The sequence below is a fragment of the Acipenser ruthenus genome, chromosome 8, assembly GCF_902713425.1.
Source record: "Acipenser ruthenus chromosome 8, fAciRut3.2 maternal haplotype, whole genome shotgun sequence".
Taxonomy (NCBI): domain Eukaryota; kingdom Metazoa; phylum Chordata; class Actinopteri; order Acipenseriformes; family Acipenseridae; genus Acipenser; species Acipenser ruthenus.
Genome location: NC_081196.1, coordinates 33,609,985 through 33,630,476, shown reverse-complemented (window position 1 = coordinate 33,630,476; position 20,492 = coordinate 33,609,985). Strand labels below are relative to the sequence as shown.

General features: G+C 53.0%; 1 protein-coding gene across 1 annotated transcript in view; it reads right to left on the bottom strand.

Annotated features, from left to right (window-relative positions):
• LOC117970411 (ICOS ligand-like) overlaps nucleotides 1-19,908 on the bottom strand; it is a 58,430-nt gene extending 38,522 nt beyond the window's left edge. The window contains exon 1 of the mRNA XM_059028837.1: nucleotides 19,755-19,908. The gene's annotated coding sequence lies outside the window, so the exon portion shown is untranslated. The remainder of the gene's footprint in view (nucleotides 1-19,754) is intronic.
• Between the last annotated feature and the right edge of the window lie 584 nt (nucleotides 19,909-20,492).

The window sequence follows — 20,492 nt, the reverse complement described above, 5'->3', positions numbered from 1 at the left end:
CAGAATTGAGTTAATGCTCAGGGAGGTCATACCCGATACTAACTTTGTAATGTTTTCATTTTGACAGTATGTCACGTTTCATACTAATTATTCTTTGATCTGTATTTTTGTTCACATTTTCTGTGATTTTGTTTGATATCTATGTTTAAAATATTTAATTAAATCCATTAGACCGGAGTGTTGCATTTCTTTTGTGCATCAGTATATATACATATACAGTCAAACCTGCTCATGCAACCACCTTTATTTAGTGACCACCTGGTCTAAGTGACCACTTTAAATTCCTCCCAATCATATTTGTGCTTTTATTTAACTGTATTTAACTCAAACCTGTATTAAGCACCCTTAACCAGGGCTATTGTTATAAGAAAAATATGGTTTTAAATGGTACATCCTAAATTAAAAGGAATATGGTAGCCATTTTAGCGGCCTTTTATCCGTAATAAATAAAACAGCGTTTTCTAGTAAAGGAAGAGAGAAAACGTGGAGAAACAAAAGGTCCTCCCTAGATGACAGAATTAAAGTTATTAAACTTGTAAAGACAGTAAGTGCCAGAAAAACTGCTGAAAAATACTAGACGCAGATACAGCATTTTGAAACGGAAGGGCTCGAAGTTTTAGGTTTTTATTTTTGTTCACGTGCCCGTGTTTTGAGCCGATTCAATATCTTAATTAAACTGTTAATTACTAAACAAAGTTGCTTCTTTTTACCTTGATGTCCTGATTGACTTGCTGATTCTGTTTCCCCTTCTTCATTATTCGAACACAAGAGCAAGCAATGACATTAATCACTTCCCCCAGATGCTACTTTAACTTGCATTTCATTCTCACACTTGCCTGGGAACTAGGTAGCTTCCAAATGTGTCCATTTTGTGATGTGTTGTTCTTTCCCGCTAATTTAACAGAATGTTCTCAATTAGGATGTAGCGGCTTAAGACTTAAAAGGCAAACCGTTAAAAGGAAAATAAACACTGAAATTCAAGCCATACTTATAAGAGCATGAAAACAATGTGCGCGGTAATCGAAAAAGATCTTATTCTGGCATTGGTTTCAGGATGCAATGAATCAACACGTACCTACCTGAAAAGGCATACACAGGCATTGAAATTTGCAAAGGATTTAAAACATGTTGTGTGACCTGAGACAGGCAAGCATTCATTACTTTAACAAAATAATGTGTTTTGTAAATGCATTATGTAAATGAATGTTATTAAATTACATGGGACTTTTACAGTGTATGTAAGACATACATAATTACAGGAAAGCCTGTCTGCATACGACATGCCTTTTAAACCCGGAATAATTCTGGTCGCTCTTCTTTGCACTGAACACAATATTCTAGATGAGGTTTCACTAATGCATCGTAAAGTTTTAACATTACCTTCCTTGATTTAAATTCAACACTTTTCAAAATATATCTGAGCATCTTGTTGGTCTTTTTTTTATAACTTCTCCACATTGTCATAGATTCCTTCTTCAATTTCAGTATCTCACATATGATATGTATAATGCACATTTTTATTGCCTGTGTGCAGTACTTTTACAGTAACACTTTTCTCTATTAAATGTCATTTGCCATTTACCTGGGGGTGACCTTTCAAAATGTACAGCTATTTTTAAATACAGATGACAGATTGGTGATTTTTCAATACCTGGGAATGTTTGAAGTACCTTGGAATTCTACCTGAGCGTTTTGAAATTATAAATTAAATAATTCTGATGATAATTAACTGGAACAAAGATTATTAATTAGCATTTAATTTATACAGAAATAAAACTAATATAAAGTTTATGTTGTTTGTAAGAGATGTGTGATATTGCAAATTTGTAATTAATGGTATAACTCAGGGCTTGAATTTCAGTGCGGGAATCGCGCATTTTCCAAGTTGCTCCCACATATGTGCAACTTTCAGTGTGAAAAAATCCCGCAGAGATATTTTAAGACACCAAGCTACTGTATTTTTCACCTAATTTAGTATGCCTGAAACGCTACAACAATCTCTAAGGAAGTGGGTGTCAGTGACGAAAGCACTATGAGCTGCATTCTGAGTAGTTCTGATTAAAATAAATAAATAAAAGTAGTGCTGGATAAGTGCCGCGTGACTTTATTCTCTCATACATGATTCTCGGCCGCTATCTTTAAACATTATAGAAACTCAGTACAATACAGTAAGTAAACAGTTTTGAAAAAAGAAATACGATAATAAGTCTATCTAGGTGTTGTTTTGCAAGCGGTGACTTTTGCTTTAACTCTTAAAACTCAGCCCCATTCATTTTGGGGCACCAGCGCCCAGAAGGTTATATTACTCAGGCACCGTAAAAGACACCTACGACTGCCTGAGTTCACAGCTTACGTTTTGTCTAATGAAGGAGTCTATTGCTCCGTCATTGTAGCAGCTAGACTGAAAGGGGCAGTATCGGTATCGTTGTTACAAATTGAGGTTCAGTTGTGCATATATATAGCAGTGACAAAACGCATGATTTTTTGGAAAAAAGTGGATTTTTTTTTTTACACATTTTTTCATCTACCACATATGGTATGCCTGATCCTGTTGCATCTTACATAATATGAAAACGACATTTTACATGCATGCAGTACAAACTATCCAGTAGTTAAACATACATAAATGAAAACAGTGAAAAACAGGTGGAAATAGGGCGAGTGTAAAGAGTGTAAAGAGTTAAAACAAAGAAATGGAGCACTGGTGAAAAAGAAAAGCACATTTTTCTTCTGCTGCATGCAAAAACTTCACGTCAGGCAATGGCAAAAGCAATGGAGAGTGTTCTGTCTCACAGTGAGGAACTGCTGTTAGGTCTCCTGAAAGCAACTTATTTTAAAGCAACATCAGTGTGAATGATGATGCAGTAAAATATAGTTCTTTATATGCAAAAGTGCCATTTTTTTTTCACACCGATATCACCATTCTGAACTTCCAGAAAAACCTGATCCCTGATTCTGATCTTCAAGAGAAAAATAAATAAATAAGAAATCTGGTTCTGAATCCCCAGTCTCCAAGCACTGATTACAATTTCCTTGCGGTCAGGGAGAATGGAAGAAATCCAGGGAGTTTATTGCTCGCTATTTAACAACTGCTGTCTTGTGTTTTATCTACCAATTGTGATCAAAGACAAAAGAAAAAAAACATAAAAAAACAATGTCATAAATATACTTTTAAAAAGAGCATAAAAATTGAAAACGTGTTCAAAGGTGGCCTACTGGTATTTCACTTTCGTTTCTAACCAATAAAAATGGAACAGCTTAATTGAGAACAAAGGTCAGCAGTGTGGAGTAGTGGTTAAGACTCTGAACTCTTGACTGGAGGGTCGTGGGTTCAATCCCAGGTTGGGGACACTGCTGCTATACCCTTGAGCAAGGTACTTTACCTAGATTGCTCCAGTAAAAACCCAACTGTATAAATGGGTAATTGAATGTAAAAATAATGTGATATATTGTAACAATTGTAAGTCGACCTGGATAAGGGCTTCTGCTAAGAAATAAATAATATACCTCTCTCAGTCTACCACTAAATTGTGTAACATAGCTTTTTAAAACTACTATTATTTTTTATTATTATTATTATTATTTATTTCTTAGCAGACGCCCTTTATCCAGGGCGACTTACAATTGTTACAAGATATCACATTATTTTTTACATACAATTACATTATTTTTTACACATTATTTTTACATACAATTACCCATTTATACAGTTGGGTTTTTACTGGAGCAATCTAGGTAAAGTACCTTGCTCAAGGGTACAGCCTATTTAAAGGCCGATAACAAACTGTGCCGGCTGCCTACACCAGCTGCCCAAAGGCAGCCGGTGAAAAGATTCAGTTTGGCACCCCCTAATCAAAAGGGGGTGCCAACAAAAACCGGCCATTAACTAACCCATTTTTTTTCTTTTTTTCCCAAAAATTAAATTTTCAAAACAAAGGGGGGGGGGGGTGGTACAGAGCACGCCACCCAGAGCCCACTGGTCGACAAAAGCTGTCATGTCGCCAGTGGACTCCGCGTCGGCGTGCTCCAACACCACCAGGGAACGAAAGAGGGCCCTGAACATGGCCCCACAGTCAAAGAGACCCTCCCCGGTGATCTTACGCTTCCTGGTCTTGTAGATGGTAAGTTTGCCAAGAGCCAGGAGCAGATTCACCAGAAGGTCTCTCTTCCTGGTGGAGCCATGAACAGGGTGCCCGAAAATAAAAAGGGTGGGGGAAAAATGCAGCCAGAACTGCAGCAGGAGGTTCTTCAGGAACAAAAAGAACGGCTACAGCCTGGCGCAAAGGAAGTAAATGTGGAACACCGACTCGGACTCACCGCAGAAAGGGCATGCGGGGTCCGAGTCGGTGAAGTGACGCAGGACCTCTCCTGACGCGAGCGCTCCGTGTAGCACCCTCCATCCCAGGTCCCCAGCACCTCTGGGGACCAGCGGGGAGTACAAGGCCTCCCACTGGGGACTCTCGCCCTCCGGGGGTTGGAGGGGCTCCTGCCAAGTGGTGTCTCGGCGGGAGACGAGGGCGAGGAAGTGGAGGGTGTGGAGCGCCATCGCGTACAGGGTCCTCCTCGACACGGAACAAAGGGGGGTCGAGGAGAACTGTGAGATCCTGCTCAGGTGATTCTTGAGGGGAGGCTGAGGGGGAGCCCGATCCTTTGGTTTGATCAGCAGGACCAGAGAGCCGGGGGTAGGGAGGGACGATGGCTCCCTGGTCCTGAGGACCCCCTCGAGATACCCAACAGAGTCTGGGTGCAAAGCTGCTTTGCACTCCCGGATCGCTCGGCGGGCCGTTCTGAGGGTCCCCCGAGTCGCCCTGGCGACCAGCAACTCGGGAGTCAGCCACGCCGAGCGTTGGTGATCCAGGAGATCCCAGACTCTGGTCACCTTGGCCGAGATCAACAGGCTCCTCATCGCGGGGGATTCCAACGCCTGCGCACCTAGATGGAGGTTGTGCAGCAGGGGCTCCAGAAGGAATTCCTCCCCCTCGGTCGGAACCGCGTCTCGGCCGATGTCGAACATGCTCTGGGTCTTGAGCAGGTCCCTGTAAAAGTCCGGCAGCTCGGGGAGACGGATCCCCGGGAGGTCAAGCCAGAACAGCTGCCGGTCGTAGCCCAAGCGGTGCAGCTGGCGCAGGAGGAGGGAGGCCAGCGCGCACCACTGCGGGGCCGGGTCTGCGTACAGGTTTCTCTGCAGGGTCTGGAGGCCTGAGTCCTGATGCACACCAACCCTTGTCCTCCCTCGGCCAGAGGGAGGCTCAGCACCCCCGCAGAGACCCAATGCTTTCCGGCCCAGAAGAAGTCCGTCAGCTTCCTCTGGACCCTGGCCACAAACTCAGGGGGCGGGCTCAGGACGGTGAGTCGATGCCAGAGCATCGACGCCACCAGTTGGTTGATGACCAGAGCCCTGCCCCTGAAGGAAAGCACTTTCAGCAGACCCGACCACGACCTCAGTCTCGCAACAACCTTGTCCTCCAACTCCACCCAGTTGGCTGCGACCGAGGTCTCCGCGGGGCTCAGGTGGACTCCCAGGTATTTGAAGCTGTCCGCGCTCCACTGGAATTGCTGGAGCGCGACAGGGAGGGAGTCCACCCGCCAGGGGCCTACCAACAACCCGGAGCATTTGGTCCAGTTGATCCTGGCAGAGGACACGGCAGAGTAAACGCTCTGGCAGCTCCGCATCCTCTCCAGATCGACCGGATCGGAGGCCACTAGGAGCACGTCGTCGGCGTAAGCTGACAGGACCACCCTTGTGTCCGGCGCGCCGAGCGCCATCCCCATGAGCCTCCTGCGAAGGAGGCAGAGGAAGGGCTCGATGCACAGCGCGTACAGTTGTCCAGACAGAGGGCAGCCTTGACGTACTCCTCTCCTGAACGCGAGGGGCGCTCGGCAGAGGCGTACAGCATTCGGAAGAGGCCAACGAACTTCGGCCCGAATCCGAATGCTCGCAGGGTTCCAAAGAGATACTCGTGATCCACCCGGTCGAACGCCTTCTCTTGGTCGAGAGACAAGAGAAGGCGTTGCAGTAGTGCAGCAGGTCCCGAACCAGGAAGATGTTGTCGAAGATCGTCCGGTTCGGGACCGTGTAGGACTGGTCGGGGTGGATCACGTCTGCCAGCACGGACTTGAGCCTCAGGGAGGCGGCCTTGGCCACGATTTTGTAGTCCGTGCACCGCAGCGAGACCGGGCGCCAGTTCTTAAGGCAGCGGAGATCCCCCTTCTTGGGCAGCAGCGTGATCACTGCTCGCCTCATCGAAAGGGGCATCTCCCCAGTCTCGTAGGCTTCCGCCAGGACCCGCGCAAAAGCGGGCCCCAGCAAGTCCCAAAACTTTCTGAAGAACTCCACGGTCAGCCCGTCGATGCCCGGCGATTTGTTGTAGGGCATCAGACTAAGAGCGTCAGAGAGCTCGGCCAGGGTCAGTCGGACCTCGAACTCTTCCCTGACGCCCTCGCCGACCGTGGGAAGCCCGTCCCAAAGAACCCTGCACGCGTCGGAGTCGACGGGATCCAGAGAGAAGAGGTCAGAGTAAAAGGCTCTGGCCCTCTCGTTCACGCTCTCCGGATCCGTCAGAAGGGAGCCGTCGTCTGCTAGAAGGCAGGTGATGTTCCTGCGGTCTCCCTTCTTTTTCTCCAACGCGTAGAAGAAGTGTGAGCCGCGGTCCATCTCCCGAAGGAACTGGATCCGCGAGCGCACAAACGCCCCCTGGGACCGCTGGAGCTGCTGGTCCCGCAGGGTGCTCTTCTTCTCTTCGTACGCGCTCTGCTCGAGTTGGTCCCTGCGAGCCAGGCGGCTCTCCAGATCGAGCAGCTCCCTTTCCAGCCGCTCGATCCGTGAGTCCCTCTGCCTGCTCGCGCCCCTCGTGTACTCCTGACAGAAGATCTTGATCTGCGCTTTCCCCACGTCCCACCACTGACGCCATGTGGGGAAGCGAGATCGTCTGCCGTGCCAGACCGTCCAAAAGTCCCGGAAAGACTGCTCAAGTGCTCGTCCTCCAACAAGGCATTGTTAAAGTGCCAGTAGGCGGAGGCGTGCCCTACTGGCACCAGGGCCACCGCCACGGCCACCAGGTTGTGGTCCGTGAACGGCGCCGGCCTTATGTCTGAGGAGCGAACGCAGTGAGCGTGGTTCCTGGTGACGTAGAACCTGTCGATCCGGGACTGAGACACCCGCCCCTCCCTCACCCTGGTGAAGGTGAAGGCGGGGACGTCTGGGTGATGCCAACGCCAGATGTCGACCAGAGAGAGCTGAGCGGTCAGCTCTCTCAGTGCTGCCGACGAGAGAGGGTAGTGTTCTTGCCCCCCCACCCTGTCCGCGGCCTCGAGGGTGCAGTTGAAATCACCCCCGAGGACCACGCACTCGTCGGCGTTGATGTTGTTCTTATAGGTCGACATCCGGCGAAAGAACTGGACCCTCGCCGGACCCGTGGACGGCGTGTACACGTTCACCAGGTGAACGATACTGTCGCCGTCCTGGATCCGGTGGTGTAACAGATGGCCCGGCACGACGTCTACCACATCGAGTACCGTGGGAAGAAAGGACCCGGAGAAGAGCGTCGCCACCCCACAAGAGGTGCCGGTGAGATGGCTGAACGACACTCTCCCCCCCCACTCCAGAAGCCAGTTGGCTTCCGCCTCTGGGGTCGTGTGGGTTTCCTGCAGGAAGCACACAGAGTAACCCCCTTTTTTCAGGTAGGAGATTACCTGGGCCCTGCGGAAAGGGTCCCTACACCCGTTGACGTTCACAGTACCGATGTGATACATGATCTTCTGTCAGGAGTTGTTGGTGACGCTCACGGGAGATCCTGAGTTCTCCCGAAGCTCACCAACTGGTCATGTAACTTGCGGGCCCGAATGTGCACGTTCGAGCCCGAAGTTTTATTGGCGTGGCTGGCCCTGAGGAAGGACCTCACAGACTGTAAGATCCTCTGGAAGTCCCCCCATTTGTCCAGGGCCAGCATTACCTTGTCCCTGCGGTGGACAGTGGCCTCCAAGAATTCGTGGAGCTCCACCACAGGGATGTCTGGGAGAGAGACGGACGGAACCTCCGAGCCCACGCTGCCCGTGGACTCGGTATCCTCCTCCCTCTCCCTCAGCTCTCCATCGCCCCCCTCACGATGGTAAAGCACAACGCACTCCCGTTGGTGGGTGAGCGCGTTGCGCCTTATCTTGAGCTTCACCGGTCCTCCCTGCGCCCCACCCCCAGGGAACGCTTGGCGTACGCCGCCGAGCCAGATGGTTTGGTCCCCGCTCTTGGTCCCTCCTTTGAGGTCCGAGGCACGGTCTCAGGCCCGTCCTCTTTCCTCGAAGGAAGGGGATCCACCCTCTCGGGTCCTTCCCCTCCCTCCCCTAGAGAAAGGGGATACACCCTTTCGGGTCCTTCCCCTCCCTCCGCATCAGTCACTGGGACCGCCTCGGGCGATGTTTCCCCCCCCCCGACGGCCGCGCAAGGGCCGGAGCCCTCGTCGCCGCCGGAAAGGGAAGCCCGAGGCGGTTGTTCTTCCAAGGGCTCCTCCTGCGCCCCCTCGGTGACTGGAACCGGCCCCAGGGGGTGTTTTCTTATTCCCCTCCGCGGCAGCACGAGGGCCGGAACCCCCGTCGCCGCAAGAGAGGGAAGCCTGAGGCAGCTCTTTTTCTGGGTGGGGGGCTCTTCTCCCCCCTCCGGACCCTCAGCCGGGGTCGCCTGCATGGGCTCCGCGTTATCTGCGGAACGCACTCCTGCCTCGGGAGCCCGAGGCAGCTCTTGTTCTGGGAGGGGTGGTTCATCCCGCCCCTCCAGCCCCTCGGCGGGGGTCGCCTGCATGGGCTCCGCTTTATCCACGGAGCCCACGCCTGCCTCGGGAGCTGGTTCCGCCGCCCCCTCCTCGGCAACACAGGGTTCAGGACCCGTGTCGCCATCGGAGGAAGGCGGTGCCCAAGGCAGCTGCTCTTTCGGGGGTCCCTCCTGAGCCCCCTCGGCGACCTCCGCTGCGGCCGGCCCCTCGGTGGTAGAGTCGGGGCCGGCTTCCGAGGTCTCTTTAGTGATGGGGAGGGGATCTACCCGAAGGGCTCCATCTGCCCTCACGGGTTCCTCCCTCCCCTTTGGCCTCTCGGCGGGGGCCTCTTCCATGGGCTCCGCTGCTTCTTCCGCGGAGCCCCGGACCGCCTCGGGGGATGGATCCTTCTCCCCCTCCGTGGCAGTGCCGGTAGAAGGGGGACGCCGAGGCGGTCGCTTTTGTTTTTGGGGGCCCTCTTTTGCCCCACCGTGAGGCCGGTACGTGCGCCTTCCTCTTCCCCCTGATGCTGCCGGAAGCGGTCCCCAGCCTTGTCGCGGTGACGGGGAGCTCACCTCCGGCAGCTTCTTTCTCCTCACCCCCGGGGGTGAGGTGTTTCGTTTTTCGAGTCTCCTTATCAGGGACTCCCCCTGACCCACCGCCTTTTTTTTGCGGCGGGCGACCACGGTCCATTCGGCGGCCTTCTCCCCCGGCGCGCTTTCAAGAGGCGCAGAGGGTCCGGCCACCTCGGGGGCTTTCTCTCCCTTTCCCCCCTCAGATGTTCCTGGGAGGGCGGCGGGTGCTTTTTTGCCCCCCTCTGCGGGCCTCCTGGAGGGCCCTGGGGGCGAGGTGGACTCGGAGGGGCGCGGTGCGGGCGCGGGTGGTTTTGCGCCCTGCTGGAGCTTGGGGCACCTCTTTTTCTGGTGCCCCAGCTCCTTGCAGTGGTAGCAAAGCACCTCCTCAGAGGAGAAAAAGATTACGTAATTGGTCCCATCGAAGGGGACCACGAAACTGCCCTCCACCGTCTCCCGACCTGCCAGGTGGATGGTCACCTGGCGGCGGAAGGACAGGATGTGGCGGAGGGCCTGGTCCTTGCAGCCCAGGGGGATGGGGTGGATGGCCGTCTTGATCTCCCCCAGGGCTTGCAAGTGGGGCATGAGCAGGGCATCCTGTATGAAAGGTGGCACATTCGACAGGATGACCCTGCTGCCCAGCCCCGCGAGGGGCTCAATGGGGACGAACATGCCCCCCACGCTGAGACCCCTCTCGATCGCAGTGTTCGCGGTGGCCTCCGATTTTAGGAAAAACACGGCTTTCCCGTACATTTTGGAGGCCGCCACGATTGCAGATGGTCCCACCGCCTTCGCCATGGCCTTGACGAAGCCCTCGATCGAGAGGGAGTCTTGCAGGAGGCACCTGACCCCGTGCCTCCTGGTGATGTTCTTGAATGGGGGGGCCGCTTTGCTCTCAGCCGCCTTTGTCCATTCTTTGGGGGGCTGTTGTGTCTGCCCGCTCATTTTTATTTCTTTTATTTATTACTTTTATTTAGTGTTTTATTTATTTCGTGTTTATTTTCAAAAAAACAAACAAAACACACACACACACACAGAAGACAGACACACCCCTGCACTGCAAAACAGTTACCAGCGCAGGGGTACACAAAAGAAACAAGCAAATGTATTTATTTATTTATTTTTAAAACAAAGAAATAAAATAAAATAAAGTACAAACACGCACCCCTGCACTCCAATAGCACAGGGGCACAAAATAAAAATCAAAACCAAACAAAAGATGATTTTTTATTTATTTATTTTTTTTAAAACAACAAACAAACGTTTTTTTTTAAATTTATTTTTTAATAAATAAATAAATACGAATTTGCACACCCCTGCACTTCAATAGTGCAGGGGTAAAAGAAAAATTCAATAATAAATCAAAGTTTAAAACTAAAAAATAGCTTTAAACTTAAAAGAAAATCAAAAAACCAAACTAAGGGCAAACAAAGGAGCACATGGCATGTGCTCCTTGCCTGCCCTTCCCCCACTCTGCACAAGGCAGAAGCAGGGGATTAAAACAAAATGATTTTTTAAACTAAAACTAAAACAGTGCAGTGATTTAAAATGATTTTAAAATAAACTAAAGAAAGAGCTCTTTAATAAAAAATTAAAAAGCAAAGAAATGAAACTAGTTCAAAGGAAGTAAAAATTAAAAGAACAAACCAAACAAAGGAAAAAACAAGCCAAAATGGCTGCCCTCCTACACTTGCAAACAAAGCAAGTGTAGGAGAACAAAAGAAATAAAATGTGTTTTAAAACACTAAATAAAAGGTTGTATCAACAAAAAAGGTGCCCTGCTGCTTTAGAAATAAAATTAAGTAAAAAGATTTGAAAATAAAAAGTTTAAAGCACTGTTTTCTAAACTTTGAGCAGGAGCTCTCCTCACACAGGTCTGCTCTCGCTCAAGGGTACAGCCTATTTATTGGCCGGTAAAAACTGCGCCGGCCGCCTATTGGCAGTCGGCGCACCAGCTGCCCGAAGGCAGCCGGTGAAAAGATTCAGTTTGGCGCCCCCTAATCAAAAGGGGGTGCCAACAAAAAACGGCCGTTAATTAAGCCAGTTTTTTTTTTTTTTTTTTTTTTTTTTTTTTTTTTTTTTCAAAATTAAATATTCAAAGCAAAGGGGGGGGTGGTACAGAGCACGCCACCCAGAGCCCACTGGTCGACAAAAGCCGTCATGTCGCCAGTGGACTCCGCGTCGGCGTGCTCCAACGCCACCCGGGAACGAAGGAGGGCCCTGAACATGGCCCCACAGTCAAAGAGACCCTCCCCGGTGATCTTACGCTTCCTGGTCTTGTAGATGGTAAGTTTGCCAAGAGCCAGGAGCAGATTCACCAGGAGGTCTCTCTTCCTGGTGGAGTCACGAACAGGGTGCCCGAAAATAAAAAGGGTGGGGGAAAAATGCAGCCAGAACTGCAGCAGGAGGTTCTTCAGGAACAAAAAGAATGGCTGCAGCCTGGCGCAAAGGAAATAAATGTGGAAAACCGACTCGGACTCGCCGCAGAAAGGGCATGCGGGGTCCGAGTCGGTGAAGTGACGCAGGACCTCTCCTGACGCGAGCGCTCCGTGTAGCACCCTCCAGCCCAGGTCCCCAGCGCCTCTGGGGACCAGCGGGGAGTACAAAGCCTCCCACTGGGGCCTCTCGCCCTCCGGGGGTTGGAGGGGCTCCCGCCAAGCGGTGTCTCGGCGGGAGACGAGGGCGAGGAAGTGGAGGGTGTGGAGCGCCATCGCGTACAGGGTCCTCCTCGACACGGAACGAAGTGGGGTCGAGGAGAACTGCGAGGTCCTGCTCAGCTGATTCTCGAGGGGAGGCTGAGGGGGAGCCCGATCCTTTGGTTTGATCAGCAGGACCGGAGAGCCGGGGGTAGGGAGGGACGATGGCTCTCCGGTCCTGAGGACCCCCTCGAGATACCCGACAGAGTCTGGGTGCAAAGCTGCCTTGCACTCCCGGATCGCTCGGCGGGCCGTTCTGAGGGTCCCCCGAGTCGCCCTGGCGACCAGCGACTCGGGAGTCAGCCACGCCGAGCGTTGGTGATCCAGGAGATCCCAGACTCTGGTCACTTTGGCCGAGATCAACAGGCTCCGCACCGCGGGGGATTCCAACGCCTGCGCACCTAGATGGGGGTTGTGCAGCAGGGGCTCCAGAAGGAATTCCTCCCCCTCGGTCGGAACCGCGTCTCGGCCGATGTCGAACATGCTCCGGGTCTTGAGCAGGTCCCTGTAAAAGACCGGCAGCTCGGGGAGACGGATCCCTGGGAGGTCGAGCCAGAACAGCTGCCGGTCGTAGCCCAAGTGGTGCAGCTGGCGCAGGAAGAGGGAGGCCAGCGCGCACCACTGCGGGGCCGGGTCCGCGTACAGGTATCTCTGCAGGGTCTGGAGGCGGAAGGTGTGCACCTGAGTCCTGATGCACACCAACCCTTGTCCTCCCTCAGCCAGAGGGAGGCTCAGCACCCCCGCAGAGACCCAATGCTTTCCGGCCCAGAAGAAGTCCGTCAGCTTCCTCTGGACCCTGGCCACAAACTCAGGGGGCGGGCTCAGGACGGTGAGTCGATGCCAGAGCATCGACGCCACCAGTTGGTTAATCACTAAAGCCCGTCCCCTGAAGGAAAGCACTTTCAGCAGACCCGACCACGACCTCAGTCTCGCAGCCACCTTGTCCTCCAACTCCACCCAGTTGGCTGCGACCGAGGTCTCCGCGGGGCTCAGGTGGACTCCCAGATATTTAAAACTGTCCGCGCTCCACTTGAACTGTTGGAGCGCGACAGGGAGGGAGTCCACCCGCCAGGGACCCACCAGTAACCCGGAGCACTTGTCCCAGTTGATCCTGGCAGAGGAAGCGGCAGAGTATACACTCTGGCAGCTCCGCATCCTCTCCAGGTCAACCGGGTCGGAGGCCACCAGAAGCACGTCGTCGGCGTATGCCGACAGGACCACCCTCGTGTCCGGCGCGCCGAGCGCCAACCCCGTGAGCCTCCTGCGAAGGAGGCAGAGGAAGGGCTCGATGCACAGCGCGTACAGTTGTCCGGACAGAGGGCAGCCCTGACGTACTCCTCTCCTGAACGCGAGGGGCGCGGTCAGGGACCAGTTGACCTTCAACAGGCACTCGGCAGAGGCGTAGAGCATCCGGAACAGGCCGACAAAACGCGGCCCGAATCCGAACGCTCGCAGGGTTCCGAAGAGATACTCGTGATCCACCCGGTCGAACGCCTTCTCCTGATCCAGCGACAGGAAGGCGACCGACCGACCGGTCCTCCTGCAGTAGTGCAGCAGGTCCCGAACCAGGAAGATGTTATCAAAAATCGTCCGGTTCGGGACCGTGTAGGACTGGTCGGGGTGGATCACGTCTGCCAGCACGGACTTGAGCCTCAAGGAGGCGGCCTTGGCCACGATTTTATAGTCCGTGCATAGCAGCGAGACCGGGCGCCAGTTCTTAAGGCAACGGAGATCCCCCTTCTTGGGCAGGAGCGTGATCACCGCCCGCCTCATCGAAAGGGGCATCTCCCCGGTCTCGTAGGCTTCCGCCAGGACCCGCGCAAAGGCGGGCCCCAGCAAGTCCCAAAACTTTTTGAAGAACTCCACGGTCAGCCCGTCGATGCCCGGCGATTTGTTATAGGGCATCCGACTGAGGGCGTCGGAGAGCTCGGCCAGGGTCAGCTGGCCCTCGAACTCATCCCTGACGCCCTGGCCGACCGTGGGAAGCCCATCCCACAGAACCCTGCACGCGTCGGAGTCGACGGGATCCGGAGAGAAGAGGTCAGAGTAAAAGGCTCTGGCCCTCTCGTTCACGCTCTCCGGATCCGTCAGAAGGGAGCCGTCGTCTGCCAGAAGGCAGGCGATGTTCCTGCGGTCTCCCTTCTTTTTCTCCAACGCGTAGAAGAAGTGTGAGCCGCGGTCCATCTCCCGGAGGAACTGGATCCGCGAGCGCACAAATGCCCCCCGGGACCGCTGGAGCTGCAGGTCCCGCAGGGTGCTCTTCTTCTCTACGTACGCGCTCTGCTCGAGTGGGTCCCCGCGAGCCAGGCGGCTCTCCAGACCGAGCAGCTCCCTTTCCAGCCGCTCGATCCGTGAGTCCCTCCGCCTGCTCGCGCCCCTCGTGTACTCCTGACAGAAGATCTTGATCTGCGCTTTCCCCACGTCCCACCACTGACGCCACGTGGGGAAGCGAGATCGTCTGCCGTGCCAGACCGTCCAAAAGTCCCGGAAAGACCGCTCAAAGCGCTCGTCCTCCAACAAGGCGTTGTTAAAGTGCCAGTAGGCAGAGGCATGCCCGACTGGCACCAGGGCCACCGCCACGGCCACCAGGTTGTGGTCCGTGAACGGCGCCGGCCTGATGTCGGAGGAGCGAACGCAGTGAGCGTGGTTCCTGGTGACGTAGAACCTGTCGATCCGGGACTGAGACACCCGCCCCTCCCTCACCCTGGTGAAGGTGAAGGCGGGGACGTCCGGATGCTGCCAACGCCAGATGTCGACCAGAGAGAGCTGAGCGGTCAGCTCTCTCAGGGCTGCCGACGAGAGAGGGTAGTGTTCTTGCGCCCCCACCCTGTCCGCGGCCTCGAGGGTGCAGTTGAAATCACCCCCGAGGACCACGCACTCGTCGGCGCCGATGTTGTTCATGTAGGTCGACATCCGGCGAAAGAACTGGACCCTCGCCGGACCCGTGGACGGCGCGTACACGTTCACCAGGTGAACGATACTGTCGCCGTCCCGGATCCGGTGGTGTAACAGACGGCCCGGCTCGACGTCTACCACATCGAGTACCGTGGGAAGAAAGGACCCGGAGAAGAGCGTCGCCACCCCACAGGAGGTGCCGGTGAGATGGCTGAACGACACTCTCCCCCCCCACTCCAGAAGCCAGTTGGCTTCCGTCTCTGGAGTTGTGTGGGTTTCCTGCAGGAAGCACACAGAGTAACCCCCTTTTTTCAGGAAGGAGATTACCTGGGCCCTGCGGAAAGGGTCCCTACACCCGTTGACGTTCACGGTACCGATGTGATACATGATCTTCTGTCAGGAGTTGTCGGTGACGCTCACGGGAGATCCTGAGTTCTCCCGAAGCTCACCAACTGGTCGTGTAACTTTCGGGCCCGAATGTGCACGTTCGAGCCCGAAGTTTTGTTGGCGTGGCTGGCCCTGAGGAAGGACCTCACAGAGGTTAGGATCCTCTGGAAGTCCCCCCATTTGTCCAGGGCCAGCTGTACCTTGTCCCTGCGGTGGATGGTGGCCTCCAAGAACTCCAGGAGTTCCGCCGCAGGGATGTCAGGGAGAGAGACGGACGGAACCTCCGAGCCCACGCTGCCCGTGGACTCGGTATCCTCCTCCCTCTCCCTCAGCTCTCCATCGCCCCCCTCGCGATGGTAAAGCACAACGCACTCACGTTGGTGGGTGAGCGCATTGCGCCTTATCTTGAGCTTCACTGGTCCTCCCTGCGCCCCACCCCCAGGGGACGCGACGGGAGAGACCGGCGGAGGGACCCTCGCAGGGACCGTCTGCACCCTCGATTTCGGGGGCGCAGACGGACGCTCGGCGTACGCCGCCGAGCCAGATGGTTTCATCCCCGCTCTGGGTCCCTCCTTTGAGGTCCGAGGCACGGTCTCAGGCCCGTCCTCTTTCCTCGAAGGAAGGGGATCCACCCTCTCGGGTCCTTCCCCTCCCTCCCCTAGAGAAAGGGGATACACCCTTTCGGGTCCTTCCCCTTCCTCCGCATCAGTCACCGGGACCGCCTCGGACGATGTTTCCCCCCCGACGGATGCGCGAGGGCCGGAGCCCTCGTCGCCGCCGGAAAGGGAAGCCCGAGGCGGTTGGTCTTTCAGGGGCTCCTCCCGCGCCCCCTCGGTGACTGGAACCGGTCCCTCGGTGTTGGGTCGGGGACCGGTTTTTTGGCCCCGTTGCACTTCGGGGAGGGGATCTACCATGAGGGCACCACCTTCTGCCCTCTCTGGTTCTTCCCCTCCCTTCTGCGCTCCGGAGACCAATGGAAGCGCGGGCTCCGCAGAGCCCGCCGCTGCCTCAGGGGGTGTTTCCTTCTCCCCCTCCGCGGCAGCACGAGTGCCGAAACCCCCGTCGCCGCTAGAGAGGGAAGCCTGAGGCAGCTCATGTTCTTGGGGGAGCTGTTCTTCCCCCCCCTCCGACCCCTCAGCCGGGGCCGCTTGCATGGGCTCCGCGTTGTCTGCGGAGCCCACGCCTGCCTCGGGAGCCCGAGGCAGCTCTTGGTCTGGGAGGGGTAGTTCTTCCTCCCCCTCTGGCCCCTCGGCAGGGGTCGCCTGCATGGGCTCCGCTTTATCCGCGGAGCCCATGGCTGCCTCGGGAGCTGGTTCCGCCGCCCCCTCCTCGGCAACACAGGTTTCAGGACCCGTGCTGCCTCCGGAGGTAGGCGGTGCCCGAGGCAGGTGTTGTGTCGGGGGCCCCTCCTGCGCCCCCTCGGCGACCTCCCCTGCGGCCGGCCCCTCGATGGTGGAATCGGGGCCGGCTTCCGAGGTCTCTGTAGTGATGGGGAGGGGATCTACCCGAAGGGCTCCAGCTGCCCTCGCGGGTTCCTCCCTCCCCTTTGGCCTCTCGGCGGGGGCCTCTTCCATGGGCTCCGCTGTTTCTTCCGCGGAGCCCCGGACCGCCTCGGGGGATGGATCCTTCTCCCCCTCTGTGGCATTACGAGGGCCGAGGCCCTCGTTGCCGGCAGAGGGGGGACGCCGAGGCGGTCGCTTTGGTTTTAGGGGGCCCTCTATCGCCCCCCCGGGGACCCTCACCAAGAGGCCGGTACGTGTGCACTTGCGTGCACACGTGGGGAGGCGTGCCTGCGCCTTCCTCTTCCCCCTGAGGCTGCCGGAGGCGGTCTCCTGCCCTGCCACGGCGATGGGGAGCCCACCTCTGGCAGCGCTTCTCTCCTCGCCCTCTGGGGGGAGGAGGTGTTTAGTTTTGCGGGCGGCTTTGCCGCCCTGTCTTGCGGGGGGTGCCGTGGAGGGAGTCTCCTTATCAGGGACTCCCCCTGACCCACCGCCAGATGGTGTGGCGGCGGGCTTCGTCTCCCCCCGCTTGGCCTCTCCCGTGGACCTGGCCGCCACCTTCTTTTTGCGGTGGGCGACCGCGGTCCATTCGGCGGCCTTCTCCCCCCGTGCGCTTTCAAGAGGCGCGGAGGGTCCGGCCACCTCGGGGGCTTTCTCTCCCTTTCCCCCCTCAGATGTTCCTGGGAGGGGGGTGGGTGCCTTTTTGCCCCCCTCTGTGGGCCTTTTTGAGGGCCCCGGGGGCGAGGTGGACTCGGAGGGGCGCGGTGCGGGCGCAGGTGGTTTTGCGCCCTGCTGGAGCTTGGGGCACCTCTTTTTCTGGTGCCCCAGCTCCTTGCAGTGATAACACCGCACCTCCTCCGAGGAATAAAAGATTACATAGTTGGTCCCCTGAAAGGGGACCACAAAACTGCCCTCCACGGCGTCCCTCCCCGCCAGGTGGATGGTCACCTGGCGTCGGAAGGACAGCACGTGGCGGAGGGGTTGGTCCTTGCACCCTAGGGGGATGGGGTGGATGCCCGTTTTCAACTCCCCTAGGGCCTGAAGATGGGGCTTCAGGAGGTCGTCCTTCAAGAATGGCGGGACGTTAGAGAGGACGACCCTGCTGCCCAACCCCTCCAAGGGTTCAATGGGGATGTATATCCCCCCGACCGCGAGACCCCTCTCGATAGCGGTGTGCGTGGCGGCCTCAGATTTTAAAAAGAAGACGGCCTTGCCGTACATCTTTGAGGCCGCCACGATGGTCGATGGTCCGACCACCTTGGCCATGGCTTTCACCATGGCCTCTATCGAGAGGGTATCTCGGAGGAGGCACCTGACCCCGTGCCTCCTAGTCAAGTTTTTAAAGGGGGCTGCAGCCTCCCCTGCAGCCACCTGTGCCCACTTTTTTGGGGCCTGTGGAGCTTGCCCACTCATTATTTTAATTTTTAATTGTTTATAAAAAAACAAACAAACAATAAATCAAAATAAAACAAACACAATTGCACACCCCTGCACTCCAATAGTGCAGGGGCACACAGAACACAAAGGTTTTTTTTTTTTTTTTTTTTTTTTTTTTTTTTTTTTTTTTTTATAATAATTAAATAAACAAAAAATAAAACAAACAAAAATTATTTATTTATTTTTAAAACAACAAAAATAAAAATTCACACACCCACCCCTGCACTCCAATAGTGCAGGGGCACACACACACACAAAAGAAAAATAAAACAAAAAACACAAAGGTTTTTTTTTTTTTGAAAACAAACAAACGTATTTGTTTATTTTTTAATAAATAAACAAATACAAAATCACACACCCCTGCACTCCAATAGTGCAGGGGTAAAAGGAAAATTCAAAAATAAATCAAAGTTTAAAACTAAAGAATCGTTTTAAACTTAAAACCAAACTAAGGGCAAACAAAGGAGCACATGGCCTGTGTTCCTTGCCTGCCCTTCCCCCACTCTGCACAAGGCAGAAGCAGGGGATTAAAACAAAATGATTTTTAAAACAAAAACTAAAACAGTGTAGTGATTTAAAATAATTTTAAAATAAACTAAAGAAGGTGCTCTTTAATATAAAATTAAAAAGCAAAGAAAAGAAACTAATTTAAAGGAAGTAAAAATTAAATGAACAATACAAACAAAAGAAAAAACAAGCCAAAATGGCCGCCCTCCTACACTTGCAAACAAAGCAAGTGTAGGAGAACAAAAGAAAAATGAAACAAAATGTGCTTTTAAAACACTAAATAAAAGTTTTAATCAACAAAAAAGGTGCTCTGCTGCTTTATAAATAAGATTAAATAAAAAGATTTGGAAAATAAAAAGTTTAAAGCACTGTTTTTTAAACTCAGAGCAGGAGCTCTCCTCACATACGTCTGCTCTCGCTCAAGGGTACAGCAGCAGTGTCCCCCACCTGGGATTACTAAAAATAAACATGACAGAATAACAAAGTTTAAAGAGATTATTGAATTGCATCAGCACTCTGCTCCATAACGGTGACCGTTTCCCTTCTTCAAACCAGCAAAATCATTTTAGCATTTAGAGAAGGCTTCAAATATTTAAAATACTGTCTAGAAGAACCAATTCAAAACCAAGTTTAACATACCCCCGATTTGAATTTCTATTCGGTTGTACAAGATACTGAATGTAGTCACCTTTTTGTTTCAGACTATTTTCCATGTATAAATACAATGAATATGTGCATAATGGTCGAGTAGGAGGCTGTGTGGTCGAGTGGTTAAAGAAAAGGGCTTGTAACCAGAAGGTCCTCGGTTCAAATCCCACCTTAGCCACTGACTCATTGTGTGACCCTGAGCAAGTTACTTAATCTCCTTGTACTCTGTCTTTCAGGTGAGACGTAATTGTAAGTGACTCTGCAGCTGATGCATAGTTCACACACCCAAGTCTCTGTAAGTCGCATTGGATAAAGGCATTTGCTAAATAAACAAATTATAATAATTATTATTACTTTTATAAAAACACATACCTCCCAAATGTATTAGTTGCCACTTGAATTGGATTATTTTAAAGTTGTCCCTTCACAGAAATCAAGGTATATCCAGGAAGTACTTTCAAGCTAGTAGTAGATTTTGTATTCATTAAAAAAGGAAAGTAAAAGTAAAATCTGTTCTTAGAACATGTGACGGGTGGTGATTCATCTCAATTTTCATATTTACAGTAGGGGAGACAGTTGTAACATTTGTACCTTTCTCTTCATTACACACAGATGACTTGAACTATTGACCAGACTGATACAAACAGCTTACATCTGTCCTCTACCAATCCTCATAGTTATCCTGTTTTAAGAGCTGATATACATATGGCAAGAGGGCTTGAAACGTAAGGTGTCCGTTGTTACAATTGACCCCATGGCCAGGGTCAGTTGTAACGGTGGTGGAGTCAGGTATAACATTCTGTGCATAGTTAAATAAACACATCTATTTAACTCAAGAATGTAATGTTTTATGGAATAAATATCAATGTTCACATGAAGCAAATATTTGTTTTTATTTTACTCAAAAACGGAATATCGTTATTGAAAAATAAAAATATTAAAAATATGGCAATTCTTTTTGTTGTCCTACTTTTAAAACTTAACATCCCTAAAATTACAGGCCTTTTCAAGCAAGCATATGTCGCTTGGAGTCACAATTGTGATATATTTACATTTTGTTTCCTTCAGTGCAAGCTTCATGTGTCCAAATACAGTTGAGCTCATGGTGTA